At 43.1% G+C, this 27,825-nt stretch overlaps 1 long non-coding RNA gene across 1 annotated transcript; it reads right to left on the reverse strand.

Annotated features, from left to right (window-relative positions):
* Positions 1-88: 88 nt before the first annotated feature.
* On the reverse strand, positions 89-27,773 carry LOC128852906 (uncharacterized). Its single transcript, XR_008451019.1, has 5 exons — positions 27,673-27,773; positions 23,946-24,033; positions 6,145-6,230; positions 715-956; positions 89-333 (listed from the first exon to the last, which is right to left on the reverse strand). It is a non-coding gene; the product is annotated as an uncharacterized LOC128852906 (long non-coding RNA).
* Positions 27,774-27,825: the final 52 nt, after the last annotated feature.

Here is a 27,825-nt window from a genome sequence, read left to right on the forward strand (position 1 = left end):
CAACATCTGACAACCTGGCAGACTCTCTCAGCAGCTGGATTAGTAACTTCAGTGTTGCTTCTGGGTCTTTCAAATAATTAGTCTGCTTATGGGCCATCTGGGTCGCTTTGCCTCTGCCGTTTCCTTTCTTTTTCTGAGGAAGAGTAAGCTCTCCAGATATTTCTCCAGGACATCAGTTTTTAATAACTCTTCCTCAGGTTGGTCTGCTGGGTCTTGTACAAACATCCATGCTGGCCTTGCCCAGGAGCAGAGACCCCGCTTTAATACCTTCTTCTTTCTCGGAGGTCTGAATCATCATGACTTTTTGTGATGTGGAAGCAAAGCTTCTCATTGCTACCAAGCAAAGAAGCTGGAGGTCAGCTCAGCCAGTGAACATTCATTGCCTTTGCACAAATAAAGTCTTAAAGGATTCCAAATCTTAACAGTAAATACATGCAGGCATATATTCCGCACCTCTCTTCCCCTTACCCCCCCCCCCCGTCAGTTACTAAACCAAAGTTACTGGAAGGAAATGCAATTTTTCATTTTTCTCTGAAAGACCTGCAAGTTGTTAAGCTTTGCCTTTATATGCCTATCAGGATGCTTTCAAACACCAGCAGTGGGCAATACATGTGAATTAACTTCTAGAACAGAAAAAACTCTTTCCTGCTGTGGCTCAGCAGCTGAAAACCATAGCTGTGCAGTTTAGCTAGCCTTTGCCGAATACTAACATACCTCTGAACTTATTGAGGTTTCTTGTGGCACTGTAGAAATACCAGCCTTCTCGCATATACTCAGCATTGCAGTGCAATGAGTACAGGGGAGATGCTCTGCAGAGAGCTGCCGTTGCACCTTAGGTGGTTGGGTCTTCCTCTGCAGGGATGGCTATGGCATTCCCTTTCAGCTTCCAGATATGGAGGTTACGCAGTATTCATCTGCCTGGCATGGGCCTTTCCACATATTTGGCAACCAAGACCCTTGAGATAAGGACAGAAAATACTTTCAGGTTGTTGCTCACACATTTTTGAGGTACTGTGTAACTGCAGTGCTACAGACTTGGCAAAGAGTGGCTGGAGAGCTGTACAGAGGAGAAGGACCTGGGGGTAATGGTTGACAGCCGACTGAACATGAGCCAGCAGTGTGCCCAGGTGGCCAAGAAGGCCAATGGTATCTTGGCTTGTATCAGAAACGGTGTGACCAGCAGGTCCAGGGAGATTATTCTCCCTCTGTACTCAGCACTGGTGAGACCGCACCTTGAGTACTGTGTTCAGATCTGGGCCCCTCACCACAAGAAGGATGTTGAGGCTCTGGAGTGTGTCCAGAGAAGAGCAACGAAGCTGATGAGGGGGCTGGAGAACAAGTCTTATGAGGAGCGGCTTTGAGAGCTGGGGTTGTTTAGCCTGGAGAAGAGGAGGCTGAGGGGAGACCTTATTGCTCTCTACAACTACCTGAAAGGAGGTTGTGGAGAGGAGGGAGCTGGGCTCTTCTCCCAAGTGACTGAGGACAGGACAAGGGGAGGTTCAGGCTGGATATCAGAAAAAAATTCTTCACAGAAAGAGTCATCGGGCACTGGAACAGGCTGCCCAGGGAGGTGGTCGAGTCACCTTCCCTGGAGGTGTTTAAGGAACAGGTGGATGAAGTGCTTAGGGACATGGTTTAAGGGAGTGTTAGGAATGGTTGGACTCGATGATCCAGTGGGTCCTTTCCAACCTGATGATTCTATGATTCTATGATTCTATTATTCTATGATTCAAGAGAGTCTTAATAAATGATCTTCATATGATTAGAATAAAACCTCTTGCAACCATTGATTGGCCTTGTATTTTTTATTTTAAGACCAAGCATTTTTCTTCTTCATCATATCGAACAAGATACAGTTACAAGTTGCTCCTCAGCATCACTGCCTTCAACAGCGAGAGCTCTTTTGATGCATCTCAGCCAAGAGAGAGGCAGTCAGTATCAAATGCCTTCAGTGGGCACCTTGCACTGTTAATTGCTGATGAGAGTCACACACCACCTATTAGAGCTAATCATCATCCTAAAGGACATTTTGCTCACCTGTTTAGTCTAGAAAGTACTTATTGTCACAGCTTTTATTTCTGCACATTGGCAAAAGGTTTAGGCCTCATCACTGAATTCTTCATATTCATTTGCTGAGAAATAATGTTTCTCAGGAATTGAATTCCTGTTATCAAGCAGATTAGATGTCCTGCAGGTAAAAGTCACCCACTTTGTGCAGGTGCACAGCTTCCAAATTTTCTTCCAAAACTTCCAAAAAGTCTGAGTTCAGTGAGGGGAGTCAGTGCCTTCTGTTTCTCATATGGATGTGATATATTCTGTTTTGTTTGTTTTAGGCAAAGTGAGTGATGTGGAGTTTGACAAATCTCACTTTAAGAAAAGGGAGCCAAAGTGAATGGAAGTGGCACTCAGCTTTACATTGCTTCAGCATTTACTTTAACAATGATAATAGTCTGTCTTCTGCACTGCTAGCAAGACCATGGGTCACCACTTGCGTGACTTTACTGTTAAAACAAAAGCAAGCACTGAGGGATTCCTTATGGAAGTCTTTAAGAATTATTATTTTTAAACAAAATCATGTGAAATGCAAGTGAGAAGAATACAATGCCTATTTTCCATCAGGTGAAATAGGTTGGTAAGCACAATTATGTCTGGGCTGGCACTGCAGTGGTTTCCTGTGCAGTCACCTACCTCCTAACTGTAGGAACTTCCCATTGTAACACATTTTCTGGTTCACCACCACATGCAGAACAGCCTTTCGAAAGAGCCCTATGCCGCACTCCATGGATCTTTTCTTTTGACTGTGCATAGGTAAACCTCTTTCATAAGTTTTATGAGGTGCAAACATATATGCTATTTTATGCTACTGGCCTATTTATTGGATTAGCTTGAGGATTTGATGCAAAAGCTTAAGATGATATTGAAAACACACATCACTTCTATTGTAGCTAAGAAAATCAGCTTTAGGATTAGAGAGACCTTGTATCTGGCATTATGTATAGCCCTTTAGCTTTTTAGCATGTCTGTTCTTTGTTGCTATAGCAACCGAATTAACCATTTCATTAATATAATGGAATAAAACACATTTATTCAGTTTTGCACTCAGGTAATCCACATTCAGCTTTCAGCTTACTCGTCAAGCTGTGTCCCTTTCACCTCAGTCCCAGATTTTAGCTCAGCATTGCCAAAGGGTTTTTATTTATATTTTTCCTCATTGGGGAGAGAGTGAGCTGCTGTTTTTTGAAGAATGTTGTATTTTTTTTAATTAAATTTACCTTCATTTCATTGGCTAGCTTCTGCTTAGCATCCTTTAAGTGGAAAAGCAGACTTCACAGGCAGCATTCTGTGCAGAGAAGTGGTGTTCTTCACATTAGAAAAGAATAAATCACTTAAAATAATGAAACCTTGTGCCCGTGATCAGTTTGTAGGCTAAACCTGCCATGATGTCTTCTACTGTAAATACTAACAGTACTCAGCTATGTATGTGGCCCGAACAGTTGTGTTCATAGAATCACAGAATTATAGAATAGTTAGGGTTGAAGGGACCTTAAAGATCATCCAGTTCCCACACCCCTGCCATGGGCAGGGACACCTCCCACTGGATCAGGCTGCCCAAGGCCGCATCCAACCTGGCCTTGAACACCTCCAGGGATGAGGCAGCCACTGCTTCCCTGGGCAACCTGTGCCAGTGCCTCACCACACTCATGGTGAAGAAATTCTTCCTGTTGCTGAACCGTGTGTGGTGTTAAAAGCAGATGGAATGCTATGCTGTTTGTTTACTTTGGGTTAAGTGATTCCCAACCCATGCCCACACATCATAATGGTTATTGTGAAATAATAGCTTAATTAAAATAATATGTCTGCCCACCAGCAGAAGGAAGTGGGACTACACCCTGTGTGTAACATGGGCAAGGGATGATGTCAGCTCTGTCTGCACTGCTCTTTCTTAAGTGTTGCCATTCCCGCTCCCATAACAGCATAGTGCCAGCTCTGCAGAGGACCAAGATGCAATGAGGCTTGGACAAAAACTCCACAACAACCCACACTCCCCTTGGCAGTCTCAGGTTTTGGTCAGCAATAACCAAACAAGGCCCACGGTCAACTCTAAAAGCTCTTCATAACATATGGGCCACAGTGCCCAGGTGGGTGCCAGCGATTCCCCATGACTAGGTCTGCTGGTTTCATGCTTGCCTTGTGCCAGCAATGTGACAGTGAGTACAACTCAGGCTCTTGGCTAATATTTACCTGACTGTCTTTCCAAAGCAGCTACTAGTGCAAAGTCACAGACCGAATTTCAGCCCACAAAATTAATCATTAATAGCAATTCCGCAACTGAACTCATTGCAAACAGAACGGTGTATCTGATGTGGGGTTTTTTTTTTTGGTTTTTTTTTTCCCTTTTTCTAACATAACTTTGAAGTCAGTAAAGTGAAACTGAAGTTTTACTGGAAACAGAGCAGATGTGTAAATGATTTTGAGAAATGAGTTAATTAACTTTGAAGGTATAAACTCTTTCATTAAAAAGACACAGCATAGAAATAGCAGCACAATAGCATATTGCTTACCATAAGACTGTTCATTCATTGCTGTTTGAGCGAATGTATAAATCATATAATCTACAAGGGCTAGTAGAGTCTATATCATTCATGTGTGCTGCCTCCCCTACCTGAATTAAATTTTAACTGCTTCCTCCTAGGCATCTCATTGTGTAAGAAACACCCAAAGACACAGAAGGAGAAAGTCATGTAGCTGGCAAGGTGAGAGATCATGACGGGCCCTGGACACAAAAGAAAGCTTTGTGCGCATTACAGATCACGCTGGTGCCATATTCTTCTCCTGCATTTGTTTCTCTTTGTATATAGAAAGCATCCTCCCAGTGGCTGAGTAATAGAGGACTAAGTGAATTTTACCATTACAAATCATGGTGTTGTAGGCAAGGCTTTTGGACTAGTAAATGTTACGTTAACACTAAGCTTTTGAATCAATTGTTTAGCTTTGATCACATTGTCATCTGGTGTAACTTTAGCCAGAAAATGGTTAACAGAGACCTTGTGGCTTCCAAAAGCATTGCAGCTAAATATTTTTCCCAAACTCAGAAGTTAGTATTGGTGCAATAACTAATACACGAGGGTTGGGGGTTTTTTTTGTTCTGGTTTGGGTTTTTTTGACCTTGGCACTGATTTAAAATAGCAGTCGGGTACTTTAGAAATTCAACAAATAAGAAGTGACGCTTGTCCAGGGTGAACCTTAGCTGCACTTCATTAGAACTCTTGTCCAAAAATGAGGAAAAATAACTGTTTAAAATAACTGTGCAAAAGAAAAAAAAAAGAAAGCAGGGTTCTTGTTTTCCCTTTCTTTTCTTATTTCCACGGTGCAGAGAATACCTGGGCCTCTGACTCCCTGGGCAAGTCCATTCCTTGGTGGCTTGGTTCCTGAGCTACAGCGCAGCGTCATCGCCATCAGCATCGGCTGGAGTTGTGAACCTCAGGAAAGCAAGTCCTTATGCTCTGCTAACCTCCCTCCACATTCCATAAGATCAAGGTTAAAAACTTGCTTCCCCGTCTCCTGAGAGCTGTTCTAAGGTTGATTAACAATAAGCCATGTCCATACTAAACTGGGTATTATTTCCTCACCTGCTGCAGACCTTGTATAATTCAGGTGACTTCTAAGACAAACATCCTAGTGAGTGTGTGAGGGCTGTTACAGATGTTCTGTAAACAGTAGGCATTAAAAAAGAGATATCTCCTAAGATTTGTTGCTTCCCAGCGCAGCCGCAGCTGCAGAGAGTGGCGCAGGAGCTGGGATGCGGGGCTTGGGCACTGCAAACCCAGGCTGGGGAACCCTGCAGAGCGGGGACAGGGTCCCCCAGACCAGCTCTGGCAAGGGGACAGACCTGGGGGGTTGTTATCCCTCTGGAAAAGTCGGGCGAGGTTCCTGCGGCAGAGGGCAGCCTTTCCCCCTGGCATCTCCAAGGCTGCGCACTGTCCTCCCGACAGCACACGGCAATGCAAATGTTTGTATTACTACTGACATTTTATGTCTGGTGCTACGCAAAGGTTTGAATACCGTATTCCGTCACACTCTGCAGCTGCCCCTCGGTGATGAATAATGGGTGTAACCTCTAGGTTACAGGTCACCATAGCGTACCTGCTGCCCAGCTACCTAATTCAGATGGAGAGATGGGTTTTATCTTCTTTCTTCTTCATATCTTCTTTCTCCTTCATCACAGTTACCTGTAATACAAATTTGAGGTCTTATAAGTAAATAGTTCGGCATCGGTTAGCTCCACACAGTATCTGTGACTTGGTAGCGTTCCCCTTTTTCCTACAGAAATAGCAGCACACGCACTCAGGTGCCGTGACATTAGTCACAGCGTAGTTTAACTTTCCAACAGCCATCGGTACAGATGAAACAGGAGGCAGAGCTATTGCCAGAGAGGCTATGGATACCAGAATAAAATTAGCATCATAAGAAGAGAAGAGAAAGTATTACTGTTACCCCAGCACTGCTGAATTCGCCAGACAGGGCTATAAATAGATTGGAAATATCTACATTATAGGTGTAAGTGTATGACTTCATGTTACTTAAACTGAAATGGTATTTTGCTGCATGAACTCTTAGGCATACAAATAGTGCCTTATATGTACGTATCTGCAATACAGTGTGTGTATATGTTTATATATTGCACATCTCATATATATGTCTGGACAGATACTAATTATTGCTCATGGTTAAGTTTCTGCTTCTAAGCAAGTCATGTAAAGCACTGATTAAAGGCTGCCTGTCTCCAAAGCTGTGTCCAAACACTTTTGTCTGTAGCAGACATAGCTTAAAGCCTAGCAAAGGAAAAGAAATAGTGTTAAAGGTACTGATGGATGCACCCCTAAGATCCCTAGTAAGAGCCATTTGTACTCCTTGTTTCTTTTGTAGGTGCATTATGGGGGTACAAAGAGGGGCGGGTGGGAGGTACTAGAAGCCCCTCCACAATGCATGAAATTATTTTTACCTGCCCTTAAACCACAAGACTTGTAGATCTGCTTCTCTTCCAAGGCCTCGTCTCTTCATAGGCACACAGAAAATCTGTGCTCTTCTCTGCATTCAGATAGCCACTTTGGGATATAATCTATCTGTGCCGTGTCTTTGCACACTGACACACACTTTCACTGCCATCAGCACCAACCCAGCCGTGTAACTGGACAAGAACAAGGCAGAGTAAAGTGACATTAAACCCAAATCTGCACCAGAGGTGAGGTACTAGGATTATTTGCCTACTGCAAGGACACAGCCTCAATGCCTGTCACCCAGGATGACAGGAATCCCTTGGGATTTCTCTGTCACAGGAGACCCAGGCAGGTTAGTTACCTTGTCCCTCAGCTGGTAAGGTACAGCCTGCGTTGCCTTACAGCTCCTGCCTACGGGCTTTAATTACTTTTCAGGGTTTCCATTGTTTCATTTCAGTGAAAAAATATGTTGTCTTATAAGTGGATTCCTCACTACTGATTCAGAAGCATGTATCTGAAGCACAGCCGTATTTTGAGGGGGTAAATACAGACACTTTTCTGCCCTTCATTGCTCTGAAGACAGTAGCTTCCCATCTCCTCGCTCTTGCAGGATATGCCTCAATGTCACATCTGGAAGCTAGATGGGGAAACAACCAGAGTATTGGCTGTCTTTGAAAATGGCTCCTATCTCTCTGCCTGTCTGTTCTGAGCTGCAAACAGAGCATGCCAGAGCCCAAACTGCCCCTGTGGTCCAGCATGGTATGTACGCGAACCCTTCTCTTGGCTGGTGTGTAATAATTACCTGTAATTATTGCATAGTTCAGCTCATGAGTCAGCCTGGCTCGCTCGCTGCCTCTGAAACATCGCTTCACCCCACACACCTTTCCTGACCTTGCATATCCTATTTCCTTACAAATGCCAGTGCCTTCTGTCAGCTTTACCCATTCATCACACCACTGCCTCATTACTGCACACCCCAAACGAAAATTAAAGTCACCTCTCACACTTCAAAGCCTTCAGCTGTCTCAGGGCAGGGTATCTCGATGACTCCCTTTGTCCTGCTAACCCTCGGCAGGCAGCCATCACCACTGGCTCAAGTTCTGCTGCTTTCAGTCAAGCCCCCGAGCCCATCTCGCAGCACGTGCTGAGCTGCTCCCTCAGCCACTCCAAGGGCGAGTAAAAGTCTCATCACTCAGTCCTTAACATATATCCCAGTTTTCTCCGACCTGGCTTTCCCACAGGAATGCCCATCACTTCACCCGGCTGATCCTTTAAATAAACAGAAAACATGGCAATGACTCCAACAGCCCATCCATGAGCTTCGATTTCTCTCTCCTCTCCTCGGCAGTTCTGCCCCTGCCCATGCTCTCTCCTGAAGAGCAGCCTGGAGGCATTTGACATTGCTGGTATGGTGTGAGCAACCCTCCAGTTATTACACTGCATGCTTTGTTTGCATAATTAGTTGTATGTGGTGTTTACCAACAGGCCAGGCTGAGTGGCAAGGAGTCTGTCTAGATCAAGGCTGCCTGAGGCTGGAGATCAGCCCTGGAGGCTGTTGTTGCTGCAGTGCCTCTCGGGTGCAGCCCAAGGTTGCAGGCAGCTACAGAGAGGGGATTGGTGTGGTGGGACCTCTCTAAGCAGCCTGTGTTGCATCTTCCACACCTGATGTAAGGAGTACAGAGGAACAGTACCCAGTGAGCTCAGCCTTTGGTTTCTGTCACAGAGTACAGCCTTCTTTGAAAGCACAAGTCCCTCTTTTGCTCTTTAGTTGTTAAATGCACATATTGCAAGTGGCATTGCCTCACTACTGGGAGGGCTTTAACCCATCTGTGACTCATCTTAGAGCCATGAATACTGCCCTGTCACCCAGGGTAGCTTATTAACACTCTGCACCCGTGGCACAGCAAGAGCCCCAGGTGTGCATACAGCCACCTCCTCTGGCCCAGCCGCCAGGGGGCTATGCACTCCTATGACTTCCCTGGCTGCTTGGCCACGGGCTCACTTGTGGCCTTCAATGTTTTCTGGGCTCACTGCTTACTAAGCTGGGCTGTAGTAATCCAGAATTTGCTGCAGACATGACAAAAGAAGAAAAAAAACAGCAAAGAAGGTTTCGTTCTTCACTTGTTGCTTGAAAAATATCACTTTGATGCAGGAACAGCAAGTGTAGATCAAATATAACAAGCTGGCAGTAAGAGCGGTGAAGCTACTCTATCACTTCTGCCTTAGCCTTTTCGGTTCAAATTGTCATGTTGTCAAATGACTTCTTTATAGTATTTGCCAAAATATGTTTACAAAAAGGCTCAGGCACAGTTGTAACACGGTATGCCATTGAGAGCCTAATGCCAAGGATCGCAGCAGCCAGGTGGAGAAAATGGCAGCTGCGATAGCAAAGGCAGAGGATGCTCCTAAAGGAAGGGACCAGGGCATGTGCTGATGATTTGAGCATTTCTCCTGGCAGCAAGTTGAAAAGATGCAGAACTTATTTTCCAAACATGACTGCTATGAATTTGGTAAGAGCTCGCAAGTTTTAGTGTTTACAGATGGCTTAATTTGGTAGTCATAATCATTATAGGAACTACTAATCTAATGGGAGTTAAAGGCTGCCAGAAGTAAAGTATGACAATTAGAGCAACACCCCATTCCATGAGTGCTTATAACTTAGTAACATTACAAACGCCATAAGGTGCCCTGATGCTTATGCATCAGGTGTTTGGTTAATCACACTGCAGTTCAAGAGAGCACTGGCACCAAGGAATAAATGGACAGTGAAAAATCACACCTTTGCCTGTCCCTCCCCACCCAGCTCCTCAGCCACACAGCTGGTACAACAGCAAGACTCTGTTCCTTTTAATCTGTGCAAAGAAAACAACACATGAAATCTAAGGAGCGGCCAAGCAGCAGACAGCTGAAGAACCTGCCATGTGAAGACACATTCCCAGCATATGTTTAAAGCTCATCATTCTTCCACATGTTCAGAAAAGCATATCATCTATATTACCAGGGGTATAGTCACAGGTACTGAGTCTACTTCCCACCAGCAGAGCTGCAACATAAGTCAAGAAAAGATGTACAAACTAACCTGCACAGCCTGGCATTTGCTAATGACCTGCATGTGTACCATGGCGTAGAATCAGCTGATAGTATGGTACCTGCTATCCTCTAGTAACTTTCATGTATGTATGTGTTAAGCCCCAGAAGCATATGCGCGCGCACACACACACACATATGCACAAATCACCACAATTTTGTTGCTTGCTTTTCTCCACTAGTATACTATCTGCCTGCTTTCTTTTTCCAGAAGCCCTGCACTGCTGAATACCTTCTTTGGATCCATTTTGAAAGCAGCTTCAGAATCCTATAGTGTCCATTTTATAAGGAAGTTGTATTTTCCTTTGACAGTAGTGTAGTGGTTATCCACTATTCCTTCCCTTAAAAGCCCATCCACAAGGTCCACTGCAGAACATCCTGCTGCCACGGGAAAGGCCGATTTCTAGATCGTTTAGTAGGGTAGTCGGAGGCTGAGAAAAATACTGCTGTTGGGATGATGCTGACATGCAGGACTGAGACCTTTTCAAGGAATTGTACCAACTAGGGCAAAACTCACTTTTGCTGAATAGGCTTTCTAAGGTCTAAGCTGGTGCTTGTTGACATAAAAATACAGTCTGCCTTTTTCTCATGAGTGCCCTGAGAGTCAAATTAAAATTTCATCTCACTCACTGAAGAGCTTATTCCACTTCTGGGGTGAGTGTTGTCTTTTAGTCTCTCATGGTGCCTGTCCTCTGTACCAGGAAGAATCATAGTTTAGCTTGGGTTCAGCAGTCATCTAAGAAGTGGGAGATCTTACCATTGCCACTGCACCAATTAATAGTTAATTAGTGATAAGAAGACCAGCTCCAATAGTCTATTATGTGCATGAAAGACAGCATTTGGGAAGTCTCCCCAGAGGGTCAATATCAGGAAGAACATATATTTTGAATAGACATTAAGTCAGGAGTCTTCACTACAACAAAGCACATGGTAGCAGAAAAGGCTTCATCTCTTTTGCTGGAAGATGTTTCTATCAGCAAGAGGGGAAAACAAATCTTAACCACAGATTTCAGTATTACAGCAGCAGTAACAAAATAAGCTCCATTATTAAACTAACTCTTGCTAAGAGCCAGATGATTTCTACAGACAATTTTGCATGCAACTGCTAGATGTAATTTGCAGAGTGAGTGCCAAATTGCCATACTAATTATTTCTGGGCTGATGTTCCCTCAGTGACAGTGGCATTTGGAGAATGGGGAGTAACCAACAAGTGAAGTGCTGAAGTGGGAGATCGCTAATAGAGTTTCCGAGAAAGAGAAATATAGCAAATACCAATCTTCCTCTTCATACACTCACTCTCAATTTGCACTGAGACAATTTAATATGCAGAACCGTTCTACCTGGTTCATCTATACTTTTGGTACCACTCAAGCAAACGATGCCCAGCCATGCCCTGGACAGAGCATGGGTATGGCTGAGCAGGGTCCTGCGCCCCGGGCGATGCTGGCACTCAGGGGGTAACCCTGGTGAGGCCTCGTCAGCCCTAAAAATCTCTGAGATTAATTTGTTTCCCTCACTATGCATCTGACATGTGACTCATGCACACACGCTGCGCAATACAGCTTGCTTAATTCTCCGATCTGTAATGTGCTGGGGAGGAGGGAAGAGGGCTGGCAAGAAGCTCACTTAATCTGAGTCTGTGAGCAGCTTTGTATCTGCTTTTATGCCTGATCTCTTGCTAGCAGTTTGCTCTGAGTCAGTTTTTCAAATTGGATACTTTTGCACACTGCATAATGAGAGATGGAGAAGAAAAGCCTTTCTGTCATACTATGAGGTTTTTTGCTTTCTGTTCTTTTTCTCTGTCTTATTTTCTTTTTTTTTTTTTTTTTTTTTTTTTTTTTTTTTTTTTTTTGTTGGAGTTTTTAATTAGTTTAAGGAGCATAATTCCAGCCTGGCCCTACAGATATAGTGTTCAGTGAAAAGCCACAGGAAAAGAAAGGAGTAGGTTGGCTTCAAAGACCTTTAGGTTATATTTTTCTCCTCTTTAAAAACAGAATTTAAATGTGATAAAAGACCAATTAGTGAAAGTAGAATAACCATTTAATATTTGATTGAAAAAAATACTTAAGAAAAAATTGCTTTAGATTTTGAATATCAAAAAGGTAATATATGACAGTGAGATTTTGCCAAGGACATGAATCTGTTAGAGGGACTCCAGAGGAGGGCCCCAAAGATGACCAGAGCACCTCCCGTAAGAAGACAGGCTGAGAAAGTTGGGCTTGTTCAGCCTAGACAAGAGAAGGCTCCAGGAAGACCTTATAACAGCCTTCCAGTACGTACAGGGGACATACAGGAAGGATGGGGAGGGACTCTATCAGGGAGTGTAGTGACAGGACGAAGGGTAACATTTTTAAGCTGAAAGAGGGGAGATTTAGATTACACGTTAATAAGTTTTTTACTGTGAGGGTGGTAAGGCACTGGCACAGGTTGCCCAGTGAAGTTGTGACTACCACATCCCTGGAGGTATTCAAGGCCAGGCTGGATGAGGCTTTGAGCAACTTGATGCAGCGGAAGGTATCCCTGCCCATGGCAGGAAGGTTGGAATTGGATGATCTTTAAGATCCCTTCCAACACAAACCATTCTATGAATCTATGAAATAAAGGGTCCAAAACCAGCAACTGGCAGTGACAGGAATACAAATAATGTTTGCTGAAATGTCCATAATTCTCCATTTGCCTTGTGCATTACTGTAGCAGGGACTTCAGGGTAATGGAGACATATTCCCAGTGGAGACTACTGGAACAGACTGGATGGATAACCGAGCTGACATGAAACCACCACCAGATCAGCTATTCATTGCAGTAAACAGCATTACACAGACAGATTTTAAGTTAATTTACAGCACCATAAGGCCAAAGAAATTTAATGGCTGCTTTAAGTGTATCGGAGGTCATAGAATCAGTGATTTAAATTACATCAGCAAATCCTAGTTTGTCTGAGGCCAGGTCTGCATGGTATGTGTCCAGCCTTCGTCCAGCTCTCTCCAGCTATATGGTGCCCGCTGTGGGATTATCCCAGGACTCCCTTGTGGAGGCAGAGGTGCTCTCTTCTAAATTCTTGTTTAGGTTTATACCTTTTGGTGCTGTTTATTATGGCAGGCCCCTCTAGAGTATGCAACACACTGAGAAAATAATGTGGAAACACAGGCCTGTTTCTCTGAAGCGAAGGACTTCATTCTGTTACCAGGTTGTTCTTTTTATTTTCCCTCTGCATGTTCACTTAAACTCATAACTAACTTATTCCATCCCAGATAAGAAGTCTGCTTGTTTGAGGATAGCACAGGCATATGCTGTCAGGTGTCTTGTTCCAGTTACACGTATTTAAGGCTGCATTAATTCTCTCCCGCCTCCTTGATAACATGTATTGCATGTACCTGCAGCCGCTACCATGTTGGTGGGTTACAGGCCATAGCAGCTGTCCCTAGCCCAAGCATGCCAGCTGGTGCCTGATCCCCCTCATGCTGCAGGAGGGGCTTCACATGCCCTGCCCCGGCTCCTGCTGTTCTCAGCAGGCTGCTGGCACTGGAGAACACAATGCTCCAACCGCTGTCCATTTGTGTGCATTACCACCTCGCACTGGGAGTCACTGGTGAACTATCTGCTGTTGTTAGGCACATCGCAGGGCACCTTGCAAATATTTCCAGCTGTAACTATACTCAGTTTTCAGTACTGATGATGCTTTGAAGCTTATTATGTCCTTTTGCATCATCTGCGTATAGTGAGGTGCATTACTCACAGCCTCTTGTTAATTGCGGTGTCCGTCATTCCATCCAAGAAAGAGAGGCCACCGCTTCCCGGCAGGGCACTAGCATGCACCCAGCACCACTTCAGAACCTGTTTGGTGCTACGATTGCTTCAGGATTGCTTCAGACCGAGATGAACTCATCAGCGGTTTAGCCTGTCCAAAGCTAATCTCATTATAGATAATCTTGTTTACCACATGTACTGGTCATAAAATAATGTTAGCTGTTAACCCTTGAACTCTCCAATAAGCCAGCCCATCAGATTCAGAACCATAAAGGCCATGTGGAGTAGCTGAAACCCTGTTCCCCACCCCACAACTAGGAGCACATCCTCCAAGGACAAGGCTGACAGCAGCTTTCCCTGTGAAAATGCAGCAGTGGTGCAGCACCAGACTCGTGCCTGTAGTCTCACAGCACATCATCTCCATTCCTAGCTTTTTCATCCTGACATCTCATTTCAGTAACAGGTCATCGGCATCTTCACTACCAGTGTGGATGCTTTCCATGATTATGTTTAACCCTGCTAGGTTCAGCATAGCTTCAAATGAAGGAAGTATGCAAAACTTCTCCCCATTTATATCTTAAAAACACACCTCCCAAAACACACCTCCTGTTTGCCTTCTCCGCTCTGCTTTCAGAGTGATGCAGCAGGGGATGTGCGAGGGGATGACCTCACGCTTTTTTTATCAGTCAACTCTAGAGAGATTTCTGACTCGCTACTGGGATCTCCATCCACCATGTGGACACTGGAATCTGGAAAAAATATACTAGAATTATTTTAATCACAATTTCAGATTTCAGAGGTAAGTCGTGAGATTATCTGTACATGATCTACTAGAATCATCATATTATGGAAAAAATTTTCTTATTCTTTTATGTCTCTTGTTAAACCAGTGAAGATAGCTGCCTTTTAGAACTAAATTATTGAGAAACATTGCTTTCCTAGATCAGTGTCTCCATTTATTTTCAGCAGGTTGAGCTGCAAATTACTTCTAAATTAAAAGCTGAAATGAATGTTTAAATTATTGCTCATTTCTAAGAAAACAGCAGTCATTTTAAATTGAGAAGTCATTTTTAAATAAACATGCAGCAATGTAATTTTAATTTCCTTTTCTGAAACAAAAATATCCCAAACAAAACATTCAAAATTATTTTTTTCAAGTCTTTATCCAACATAAATGTATCAAAGTCTGTTATTTCTGTGAAACAATTTAGTTTCACCAAAACGACTGTTCTTCTTGCCAAAATCTTTTCCTGGCCCACGTCCTGACCAGCCCAGCTTCCAGTTTCCCTGCAAAGGTTGTAGAAAACATGAACTGCCCCCGACATTTGGGCTGCAGAGGAACAGGAGGACACTTGATATTGTTGCTAGGGTCCTCCAGGAACCTTCAAACACACTTGCTGCTGGTTTCCTCTTAAGAAGACACTCTTGGACACATTACAAGGGAATCATGATTAAAAAGGGACAAGAAAAAGAAACCTTAGTTCCAGCGATGTCATTGCCAGTACTGTGTAACTAACTTTGGTTAGCCCTGCCGAGGCGAGGGCTCAAGCCCTGCTGGAGTGGGCACTACCAGCAAGGTGATGCTGCCAAATGCAGGGCTGCCTGCACCTCTGGGAGGTCTGCAGCCTGCAAAATCCCCCGGTGTTGGGCCTGCCATGAAATTGTCCTTTTCAGATGTCTCTTCAAAGAACAGTAATTCCAGAGTGAAACTCCGCTCACACCTGCCTTCTTTCCCACTGTGGAGGAGCTGTGCTGAGACCTCTGCCCACAGTCAGCAGCAGCCACCATGGGAATGGCTTCATCTGCTTCCCCAGCAGTTTTTGGTAGGGTATCACCCCTCTACCAGAACAGCATCCTGTTATTGAGGGTGGGGAAAGGAAATAAAGTTTGTCTGATTTCTCTTTGACCTACACAAATACCCACACATTCCCCTCCTGCATCATCACAGATTTGTCTATGTCCTCTGCTGATACCAGGAAGTATTTAATAAATATTCCACAAGACAACCTGCTGTCTTCAACAGTTTCCACAGACAGCAACATAAGTTAATTTCCATCCATAATATTTGAAAATACCTTAATTATGAGTTTAGCAAGTCTGCTGACTAATGCAGTTTTCTCTAAATTATTTCATGGTTGAGTAAGATTTCAGTCATTAAAAAGTAGTAATGAACATGTGGATTGAAACAAAGCTAAGGCCTTTGGAAGTCTGCCTTGCACAGCAATAGGCAGAGGTAAAGCTCTTGTCTTTCTGCGATGATGTCTGATCTGAAGCTATAAATCTGTTATCTCTTACTCTACCCATGGAAGAAGTGTTTCAACTCCATCTCTCCATAACCCTGGTCTGCTTTGTTGCTGCTCCTTAAGCACCACAAAGGTTTTACGCACGCTCTGCACTGGGGATTGATATTGAATTTAATGTCATGCAGGACATTACCTCTGCAGCATCAGGAGCTGGAATGAAAGACATAATGCAAAGCACCAGAAGAGCAAATGAACAGTTTCTGCAGTGGGGTTAATGCCCACATGTGCAGCGCCATACAGTGGTGTCACTTCTGCTCAGGACAGCCCCATGCCCTCTTCTCCACATGTCTGGGTTTTGTCCATGGTTAGTTCCAAGAGTGGCAGCCCCACTCATTCATGTACAACCCATCAGCTCTTCTTTGCGTCTCTTGTTGTTTGATTAGTAAGTTTTCACATGTATTTAATTTTTACCCCAGCTGGATCTCAAATTAGCCTTCCCAAGCCCTCTCAGCTTCCTAATCAATATTATTGGTGAGCATTAAAGGGTCCAACAGGAAATGTCACATATTAGACTACGTTTTCTGGCTTTGGTGGGCACATTACAGGGAAGATGATGACACTCTCTTACACTGGTCCATGCCACTGGCTGGCACATCCTCATACAGTTTGATGCAGACTTGAACACCTCTTCAAACAGCCGTAGGCAAGATACGTTCAGACTTCAAGCAAAGTCGGAGATGGAATCTACAGACCAAAGCCCACTCATCCATTGCCTGAAGTTCCTTCTCCTTTACTGCACCAGGGGCATGACCGTGTCTTGAAGTTTCTCCAACTTTGGCAAATGCAAATACAGTGGTGCCTTCAGCCCCTGAAGTACATATGAAATTAAAATCAGAGAGCAGTTGACGTATTAGTTTCTATACGGAGCTATTTGTAATCTTTTCCAAAATCCTGCATATTATGCAGCCAAAAGGCAGGGGAGATTGTGGCAGCAAATACCGGGGAAATACGTGTAGGAATTAGTGATGAAAGTTTAGTTGTAAACCCATCCTACAGAACTTGCTGATTGAAATTTAAAGATACTTTGGCAAATGCTCTTGTTTTCGAAGAGCAGAGACATCATTCTTCATACTCTGTTTTATGTATTTGTATGCATCACAGAGTAATATATCTTAGCTTATATATTTTTAAGATGACATCCTGAAGGATGATCATACTCAGGGATGTATCTACCAGATACCTTGGGGATCAACTATAAGGTATTGAATAAATTGATAAAAAACTTCTTGGTTTGTATAGAAAGAATGAAAGGATAAGTAAGTCACAATTGTTCGCTGTCCTAATCATCCATCCAGTACTGGAAAAAAGGTTCAGAAGTCCCTCCAAGCACCTGTAAATTCAGCTGTAATTTGCAGTTTTAGAGACTTTTTTTGCAGAAGTAAATGATTTAACAAGCACTGAATATGTCAAAAAAGTTATTTTCTCTATTACAAACGCATTGCATTGAATTTGTCTCCATTTCTTTCCTTCAGCTCCAGCAAGGAACATAGATATCCACTAAATTAAAATTGGTTATTGCTGTCAAACATCAGTTAGAAAACTCCAGCATTTTTCTTTTCCCATCTTAGCTTAAACTATGATTTAACACATGACTTGGTCTCCACTTACAGATTTGAAAAAAATCTGGATATTTAAAGGAGTGACAGTGGGAACTACTGTGGCTTTCTCTTCAGGTGCTGAACCCCGTATTGACTCCCTGTTTACTAGCTATTCCAACTAAAGCAGTAAATAAACAATAAAAGAGGAAGGGGCCCTGACAAGATGCAGATGAACTCAGTGCTTAACACTCACCACCTTGATGTCTTCCCCAGGTGGAATGGGAAATGAGGAGGAAGTGATAGATTTGCTTGGTGGGCAGGGCAAGAGAGAGGATGCACCTTGCTACTGATCAAATTTTGCTTTTAGGAATTCAAAAATCTTTCTGTACCCTGACTATTAGAGCCGTGCCCTCAGGTATAAAATGATGGGTTTAGAGACTACCAAGTGAATCTCCTGAGGCAAATTTTCAATTTTAAAAGACAAAACACAGACAGGGAGAAATGATGTTGTATACATCGCTACCCTGGCATGCCTCATTCATAAAAGCTCAGGCATGGGCTGTTCTGCCAAGATGCACAATCAGCATTGCAGACCTGAAGCAAAACGCAGGAGAAACTGTAGGAGCAAACCTGGAACTGATGGCAGAGTCAGGAAATACGAACAGGTGAAATAAGGGACTATGATGAGATTCAAAATGTAGGCCAAGCCCATTCAAGTCTTGCAATCAAGTGTTTACCATCTGCCACAGCATCATTCTGCTCCCATCCTTGTTCCCTTCATTCCAAACAATGCAATGTTTCAATCTTCTTTAAATTCAAGGACACAGAGTCCCTGAGTGCCCTGCGTGCTAGCACTGAATAGGAAAACAAACCTGCCCAGCCTTAACAGCATCTTAGCTTACGTCAGTGATGCAGAACATATTGCTTCAAATGCATATTCTTCTAGGGGTGCCATCCATCCACAGTGACAAGAAATAGAGCGTTCCCTCCCTTTATCATGTCTGAGAGAGAAGAATGTGTGAAGCAAAGCTAAATGTGTGAAATGCAAATACAACTAGCTACATTCTGGTAATACATTTCCTACATTTTCTAGGAGCATTGCAGGGCTCCAGCTTGGGGACGCTAATCACCCCAACAGATGGCACGTCATGCCTACCTATGTAGAAACAAAGCATTTCTGAAAAAGTAAAGAGGCAGGAGCAACATGAAGCATGTGAGAGGGGCAGAGTGCCATCCCTCCTATCCACAGCACTGAGTATCAGGGCTGGGGATCACAGTGGAAAACTAAGGGAGCTCTATTTTAGGTATTCTCTCAAAGAAGGTACAAGCTGTAGGATTATTATTATTTTTTTAAAAAAAATGAGAGATTCTCAGGATATTTTAACTGGCAAAAAAGTTTCTAAAAATAATATTTGATAAAGTACAGGAGTAATTATATACTAGTATAATATAAGGTGGAGATTTGTGTCCACTTTTTCTTTCCACACAAACACTTAAGTATATAGGTATAACATAAATTTCATATGCAAGAAGAGTTTGCCACACGTGCACAAGGCAGACACACAAAGGTATAGCTGGTGTCACAACAGTTCTATTGGGATATCTTGTTTTACAGAGCATTATTCTTACATAACTACGCACATTGGGCATGGCATCACTGCATCTATTTAAAGCAAAATAAACCATAACTGAACTGAAACACTAATAAAAACCTTGAGCTTGTAAAAGGCCTAATCTGAACCAGCTGTAATTTCTAGACATTTCCAACTGATGACATTATAATGCATTCTTTCTTCAGCAAAAGAAATTGATAATGCTAACGAAGTACAGTGCATGAATTTAGGACCATGAGTCTTTACAAATACATCATGAGCCACCTGAGAAGACATCAGAGAAGAACAAGCATGCCTGGGCTCCTTACTGGGGCAAGCTCGTACACAAACACTAAGTGAGGAGACAGCAGCAGCAACTGGTAGCCACATGGACACGGTCTACTCTTCTGGAAGTCACTAAGATCTATTTGAAAAGTAGGCTTTTATGCAGGAACAAACCAAGTTGTGAGTGGCAAAAGCAACATGTTGAGTTTGCATCTCATCCCAGGGTGCTGTGGAACATGACACAGCTCATGCTCCAGCCAGAGCCTGTCCTGGTGCTGGAGCACCTACGTTGCCCATTTCCCTTTTGCATTCCCCGCTAACACAGAGTAACAGTAAAACCCACCATCCCTAACCGATGACTCCGCAGGTTGCTATGGAGCCTGTGGTAATTTGATATGTTTGAGGTGTTTATACCGTCAGATTTATTTGAAATTGGTTGGTATATTTGAAAATTTCAAAAAGAGGAAAAGCAGTGAGGTAGCAGATCCATAGTATGAGTGTACAGATCGAGTTTCCTTAGGAAACTGATCTTCAGTAGTAGTACCTGAATGTATGATCCCTGAAGAAATTGTGATAGCATAACTTAATTATTTTAAAGTATTTGGGGATTTAAGAATTTTGCTGGTGGCAGTTTGAGAAACGTCAATCATTTTTATCCAGTGGAAAATACTATATTCAGTTTGTGAATGAAAAAAATAATGAATGACACAGTCAGCACTTTGAGACTTTTTTCTGTGATGTGTTTAAAGTACATAGTGCATACAGGGCCAAAAAAGCCTGATACAACATCTGCAACCTATAAAACAACTTGCAAGAAATAGCAAATGTAAGAGCCAGTCCTGGTAGAAGCTCAGGGGGCCTTCTAAGAGAGATGACTTAATTTGTTTTGCCACAGACTGAGGAAAAAGTTGGTGAGGTCCTTCTTACTATCTTTTGCTATGAACTGCAAGTATTTGAGTCCCTGGCAATCCGCTTGTGATTTATTCTCTGCATATGTGCATTTTCACCATTCCCAAATTTCATTCCGTGACGCCACAGACATAACCACACTAATTTTATTACTAAAAACTACTTTCCTCCTAGACGACTAGTAAAATACTATTTTGCTGGTCCAAAATGATATTGTGTTTTTATTTCCCAAATGGTGTTAATAAAGCTACCCTGCTTTGGCCAGCTTGTACCTTTTGGATGCTGAACTATAAAAGAGAGGACCAAGAGCCAGGATGAAGCCTTAGAAGTACATTGCAAGTACAAAAGTGAATGCCAAATTCAAACCTTTAAGGAAGGTTATTTCATCTACAACATAAATTGAATAAGACAGGCTGCTGATCTTCCACATTTTTACTAACTTGTATCTTGTCTGCACTGCAGTTCACTTAGGAGAGAGTTACACTGTCTTAGCTGAATTAGAGACGTCTTTCCCAAATGCTTATGTTTATTAACCTCCGCTCTGAGGACAGGCTGAGAGAGTTGGGGTTTTTCAGCCTGGAGAAGACAAGGCTGTGAGGAGACATTATAGCTACCTGCCAGTACCTGAGGGGGGCTACAAGGAAGCTGGGAAGGGACTTTTTACAAGGGCATGGAGTGATAGAATAAGGGGGAATGGCTTTAAATTGGAAGGGGAAAGATGTAGATTAGACATTAGGAAGAAATTCTTCACAATGAGAGGGTGAGGCACTGGCACAGGTTGCCCAGGGAAGTTGTGGTTGCCCCGTCCCTGGAAGTGTTCAAGGTCAGGTTTGATGGGCCTTGGGCAGCCAGGTCTGGTGGGAGGTGTCCCTGCTCATGGCAGGGGGTTGGAACTGATGATCTTTAAGGTCCCTTCCAACCCAAATCATTCTATGATGCTAAATTTATCCTTTTTTCACACATGAAATTTATTCCCAAAATCCAATCAAATTGAAATGGAGGATAACATGATGTCTTAAGCCACATCAGAAAAATTAATCATGAGCATCATTTAAATTTGGATTTGGACAATGATATGGGATTCTATTACACCTAAAGATAATCTTGATAAGCACTGGAAAACATCCAAACCCAATATTTCTGTTGAAAATGTATTGCACTGGGTCTAGATCCACCTGGCTGCTCTGGACTTACCAGGGCTAAATCTGCGTAGCTGTCCCCTAACTCATCATGCAGGTATTTCACTCCAAAACAGGGAGCCTCCAGACCTCCTTACAGCCACTGAGTAACACTGAAGATGGCTCCCAAAGTTTCACAACAAATTTTCTAGGCATGGAAAGGTCGTCTGCTGGTCAAAGGTATAACCTATATGTCCTACCAGGCTGAGAAGTAAAATGTGTAACACTTTCAGAATCCACAAACTGATTTTTCTGCCTGCCCTATTTTGAAGAAAGATAAAAAATCTATTGAGGAAAGTCTATAGAGAAAACAATTTGCATATGCCAACCTGCTTACAAGTCTCTTGTGCTGCTCTAAAAGGCCACCAGTGTCTCAGCTTGAACCAATTACTGCACTGAACAGCTTATCACACCAACCATTTTCTATTCCTCCTTTCCTTCAGAGCTAAGCCTCATTAAGTAGAAATATGACAGGTCCAGTCAGTGTTAAATCCAAACTCTCGGCTTAATTCTGTATTTGGAGGCAACCTTAGGTTGTGTGAACTTTCATTCAACACAAAAGCAGCCTCCTGGTACTTGCACTCTTTAATGGATTTGTACCATTTACAGTAGTTGTGCTTGTCATATTGCTTTTCCCTGAATTTGGTCTCTAATAAAGATTAATATTTATATATGTGTTTGCATATATACATATACATATTTCCTTGAAATGCCTTTTAGCACTCTCGTAAAGCACCAGAAAGGTATTTTTCAATGGATTAAAAAGATACTTGGATTTTTTTTTTTTTCATTCTGCTATTCTGAAATGTCAGAAATATCAATTTATTGATGTTTGAAGTGAAAATGCAGCAGTATCCTATCTTTAAGCTTGAATCATTCTGAACAGGCAGAGGTCCTATTCCTTTAATTTTCTCCTGTCCTTCAATTTTAACTCACAGACATACAGCAGGAAATAAGCTATAGTTTTATTTCTCTAGCAAAGCATTTAAGAAAAATGAGTACTTTAGCTACTTTAGGTCAGAACATTCCCACAGTAACATTTCAGCACACATGGAGGTAAATGGCTTACATACTAAGTTAATTCCTCCTTTAAGATGTAAAAGCAAGAATTCCATAAGCAATACACTTTGTGTACTTCAAACCCCTAGTGAAGCCCCATCACTCGCTGCCTTGACCATGACACTTTGGAGTGCTTGTCCACAAAGAAGCCCTCTCCTTGCAGCTACGCATTGGCTGGGGACACTCCCAGCTGGCTACAATAATTGGCTATGCCTGCCTTGCTGGCATCCTACCACAGCGGCAGCCCTTGCTTCTGCTCCGTGCAGTGGTTTTCACCATCATTGCTTTTCTCAGCCATCTCATGCATTCAGTTGCCTCCTAGGTTTTTCCTGATCTCAAAAAGTTTTAGTTTTCACTAGAGAACTACTAACTGGATTTAACTGAGATTAAGATAGGGAAAATTAGAACTTTTCTGATCCTGAGAAGACTATTTATGAATTTCCTCTTAAGCCTGGAGCTCATTTAGCCCAGAGTGAGTAAAAGAAAAGCAAGGAGCCGTAGGACCTTAGGACCTCAGCACCAACGAGCCTGACCTCCCAGGCAGGAATTAGGCATCCACGCTGCCCTTGAGCACTGGTACTGATGCTTGAAGGAGACCTTCTTGGTTTGGCCCTGCAGTTCCACTTGCCTCCTTTTAACTAGGCATACACAGGCAGCACACACATGCAGAGCACACACAAACAAATCCCACTCAGTAAGAGCCTTTCCATAAATTCATATTTTGAGGAAGGTGCAACAGAAAAGCTCAATTTCTAGCACCGCAAGAGAGAGGGCTCTAAACACGCACACCTTGCAGAAAGGGCTTGCAAAGGCAGAGCAAGGTGTGCTTCACCTCGGGGAGCCTCTGCAGATCCTGTCCTTGAAGCATATGAGAACCGTTCCCTCCATGATGAGGTACAGAAGTCATTGGTGCTGCTTTATCACAGGCAACGTTACTCAAGAACAAACACAACAACGGGAACAAATAATAATAAAAAAGGAGTCTAAGCCGTTCCCACTCACTAATTTTAGTTTCAAAGCAAGAGGCTGAACAAACAAGCACCTGACAGTGCCGGCGTTTTGAGTTGCCAGATCTCACGGGACCCCAGGGTGCACTCAGACGACAGCTCAATGCGCACCACACTGTGCTGCTGTCTGCAAGGCAGCTTCTCTCAAAACGTTACCGTAACTTCCACAGTAGCCATTGCTTAATGAACCATGGTTTAATCCATTAATGGAGCTGAGCCAAAATAAGTAAAATCATGCTCACGGCAAATTTGTCCATTTTCTGGTGTCTCTTGAGTCTCAGCTGGGGGAGGATGGAATGAAGCAGTTCTCTGACAGTGGATTCAGCCTCACTGGAAAAGAAAAAAAAGTCATATTACAATCAGTAATTGCACAGCCTTTTCAGTAAGTATTCATCATTTTCTGAAGTGTGCCTCATTCAAATGCAGAGAACCTCTCCAAACTCCACCCTCACTACTGGCTTCCTTCAAAAAAATTGAAGCCAAAAAGTAATATGAAATTTGTATCAACAATGGTGCCAGCCACAGCCTTCCAGTTCATACATCCAGAGTAAACAGAAGAGAACCAGAGCACCACCACCACCTTTTATGGGCATTTCATTCAGTTTTTCAAAGGTCACAGAAAAGAAATTCGGCTATGTACTTCTTTTACCCTCTGCGACTTTTGTGAGGTAAAATCCAGAAGCAAATCCCACAGTGGGACCCGTGAGCGCAGGGAGGTAATACTGCTCAGGAAGGGAGCCTGGAGATCAACCTCTCATCTTTCCTCTCCAGTCTGTTTGATAACACTGGCTCCTCTGTTTGTTTCTCCAGTGCCAACACAGAGATTAGCTCTCCATGCTGGTAACCACCCGTGGCACGCCTTTACCAGACTACCCCTGGGGCGCTGTTTACCCAGGTCTCAGCTGCCTCGCCCTGTGCAAGAGCAACTGGTATTGAGTTTGTGAACGTGGCAGTTACAACCGACATAGTGTTGTACCCTCAGTCTTCGCTGTGCTACATGCAGGGGTTATCTCTGGCGACTAAGACACTGAGTAATTGATGCCTTTTAGTCTTTTCATCAAGTACTACTGAGAACCCCTCAGTGAAGCAGTGATACAGGCAATATCTTCAGCTTTGTCCACTGTTGGAATGGTCAGGGTTTCGTGGAGAGGCTGCTGAGCTGATAAAACCTACAGTGTGGCCATCACATTAGTGTCACCCCACACTCACTGATAACATGGAGCCTACGGAGGCAGGAGTTGGTCCAGCCAGAGCACTGCACCTTCCTGAATCCAGCACAGACATAAGGTATCTAAAATAATAAAATAAGTACAAATAAAATAATAAAAGCTTGAGATCCGGGGTTGGGCTACTTGCACAGGTCCCCATCACAAGCACGCCATGATATCGAGAACAGCAATGCAAGAAGCAGCTAAGAAGCTCTTCAGGAGTCAGCATGGGGCTGGATGGGCCTATTAGCCCTGGCAGAGCTCCAGCGCTGCCAGATCCAGTGTAATTTTCAATAGAAATGGAAACACAATGCAGGAAGCTACAAACCGTCTGTATGAAAGCTAGCTTAGGTCTGCACAGTTTATTAGCCTGGGCTCCTGGCCACAATGAAATACCTAATTTCCTTTTGAACTGCAGCTATCCCTAGTAGCCACATAGGATGTTTTTGCTGGGCTGCATGTAGGCAGTGAGTAGAAGTCATCTTGATTATCCAGTTTTATATATATCTTTGAGAAGGACAGGCTATGTTGCATGACAAGTACTCATGATGCGTAATTAGTGCAAAGAAATACAGGAAGATGTGGAAAAGCATTTCCTATATTTATTCTTACATAGATGAGCTGTAAATCTGTAACTATAATTTATGAAAAAAAGAAATTTTGTTTGTGTCCACTTTGACAAACAGTTGGATCTCCCCACTCCCTAGTCTGACAATCCACAGCACGGCCAACTTCATTGAAGCACAGGTGAAAGAGGATTTAAAGGAGGACATTGCTATAGGACCAGGGACAAAGCAAGCCAAGCTGCTGTGCACCACATGCTTGGGCTGGTACAAACCATGCCAGGAGCAGAGGACCTGTGCCACTGGAAGCCCACCTGTGCCCACACCAGGAACAGTCACACTGGTGCACAGGAAGGGCTGCTTTCTTTTATAAGGCCTTGAAATTACTTTCAAAAAGGCAAGAGGGGCATCGTTCAACATCTTGCCACAACTCTGGGAAAGAGCACAGTTCAGGTCTGCTCTTCACTTACATTACTATACTGGGAAGATGCAGGAAGGATTTAGAGTACTCTGGTCTTGAAGGGATGAGACTCAGATTTTGCTGTCAAGGAATATTACAGCATTGGGTTCGTATTGCAGATGAATGTACGAGTTAGGTTCCACATTGCTCAGCCCTGACAGGACTATGGCACTTCTAAACAGACCACAATCAAGACTTCAGATACCATGGGAGCTTCAATGTTAAAAATATGACTGCCTACTAATTTAGGCCCATCAAGACTGAGCATGAGCTCAGTGTGTATTTGAAGGAGCACAGTTTGAGACACTGAGGTGCTCAAAAAGGGACTAAGGTGTGCAGATAATTTGGCAGTGCTTTTGCAAACTTCATCCTCATGCAAGTCACTTACTTAAAGCTCATTTTTAAGCTCAAACACTCCAATTTCTCCCTCATAAAATTTGAGTTTTGCAATAGTAAAAAAACCAAAACCCACAAACAGAACAAAACCAACTGACCGAAAAAAGCCCTCAAAAAATCTTACACATGAACTATAAAACTGTACATTCTGCTTGTCCTATGTAATATTTAGATATTCTGTGAATTTCTATGTTCCAGCCTGCCTTGCAACAGAAGTGCCAGCAGATATACAAACTCCTGGCTCTGCAGTCTGGGCATTTGCAACCAGCAGCAGCAGCAGGTATAAGCAGAGGAGTGGCGGCAGAGACCATGCGCTCAGGGACAAGTTTGCACTAGTGGTGGTGTTTAGAAAATGTGCTAAAAATCAGACAATTGTTTTTTTTAATCTCTCTTCTAGTTCCTGATTTGCTTCTTACCAGTGTGCCCAGTGCAGTCTGTGCCAGGACTGTGGTGCTGCAAAGCGGCACAGCAGCTCTGGCAATGATCTTGCAAGGGCCAGAGCTCCCTGCGGAAGGCCGACAGCTGGCGAGGTGAGCTGTACCTTCTCTTGCCTCTCTACACAGCCTTTCACACGGCAAGTCCCCCGAGTTGTTTCCCAAGCTGCTGATCTCTGTTAACAACTTCGTACATAACTCCAAGCTGATGGAGGCAGAACGATCACTGCTTTCCTACAGAAACTAGTGTGAGGAGAGATTTTTTCACCTGAGAAATTTTTCCCCTCTTTTATCCTCTGCTTCTAAGGGAAAATATGCTTAAAGTTGTGGAGAGCGTTAAGCAGTATCACAGGTTACCTTTTAAAAGGAGAGAATCACCCCTTCCTTACTCTTATAATCCCTAGAAGACCTAAAATTACCACTGACTGTTCTGTAGCAAGACAGAAAAGCTGTGTCTCGTGGTGATGGACTGGATTACTCCACTGACTTTACCTTCAGCAACAGGCTCCACGTATATCAGGACATAGTTCAAAAGGAATGATCATCTTTTTAATAGATCACATACTGAGTCACAAGCTACATATTCAACAGAAAATCAAGCTAATTGCTCACTTCTTCTAAGATATCCCTGAAGGATAATCGACCTCTGCAGAGCTGTTTCTTAGTTGGAAACTAAATAATTAAGCTGAAGAAATGCATTTCTCTTTCAAGTTTCTCTCTGTATTTTCTTTTATTCTTCTTCACACCAAATACAGCAGCATGAACATAAGCTACTGGCTTTAATTAAAAAATAAAATTAGCTCTAGTATTGTTTTGTTAAAACCACAGCTGAAAAACAAAAGAGCCTGTCAAGACAGAAAAAGAAAACATTGCAACCTTGCTGTCAGTTCTTATCCCTACCCACTTACCTAGAAAATTGTAAACACATCGTGCAGCATCTTCTTCCTGCATGTAACTCAAGAGTCTTCAGCAGGATTTATCGCACGTGGACTTCTGCTCATAACAGTAGCTGCAAGGAATATAAATGAAGAAATGGGCATGTATAAAACGATAGATTTGTG

This window comes from Cuculus canorus, chromosome 8 (assembly GCF_017976375.1).
Source record: "Cuculus canorus isolate bCucCan1 chromosome 8, bCucCan1.pri, whole genome shotgun sequence".
NCBI classification, from domain to species: domain Eukaryota; kingdom Metazoa; phylum Chordata; class Aves; order Cuculiformes; family Cuculidae; genus Cuculus; species Cuculus canorus.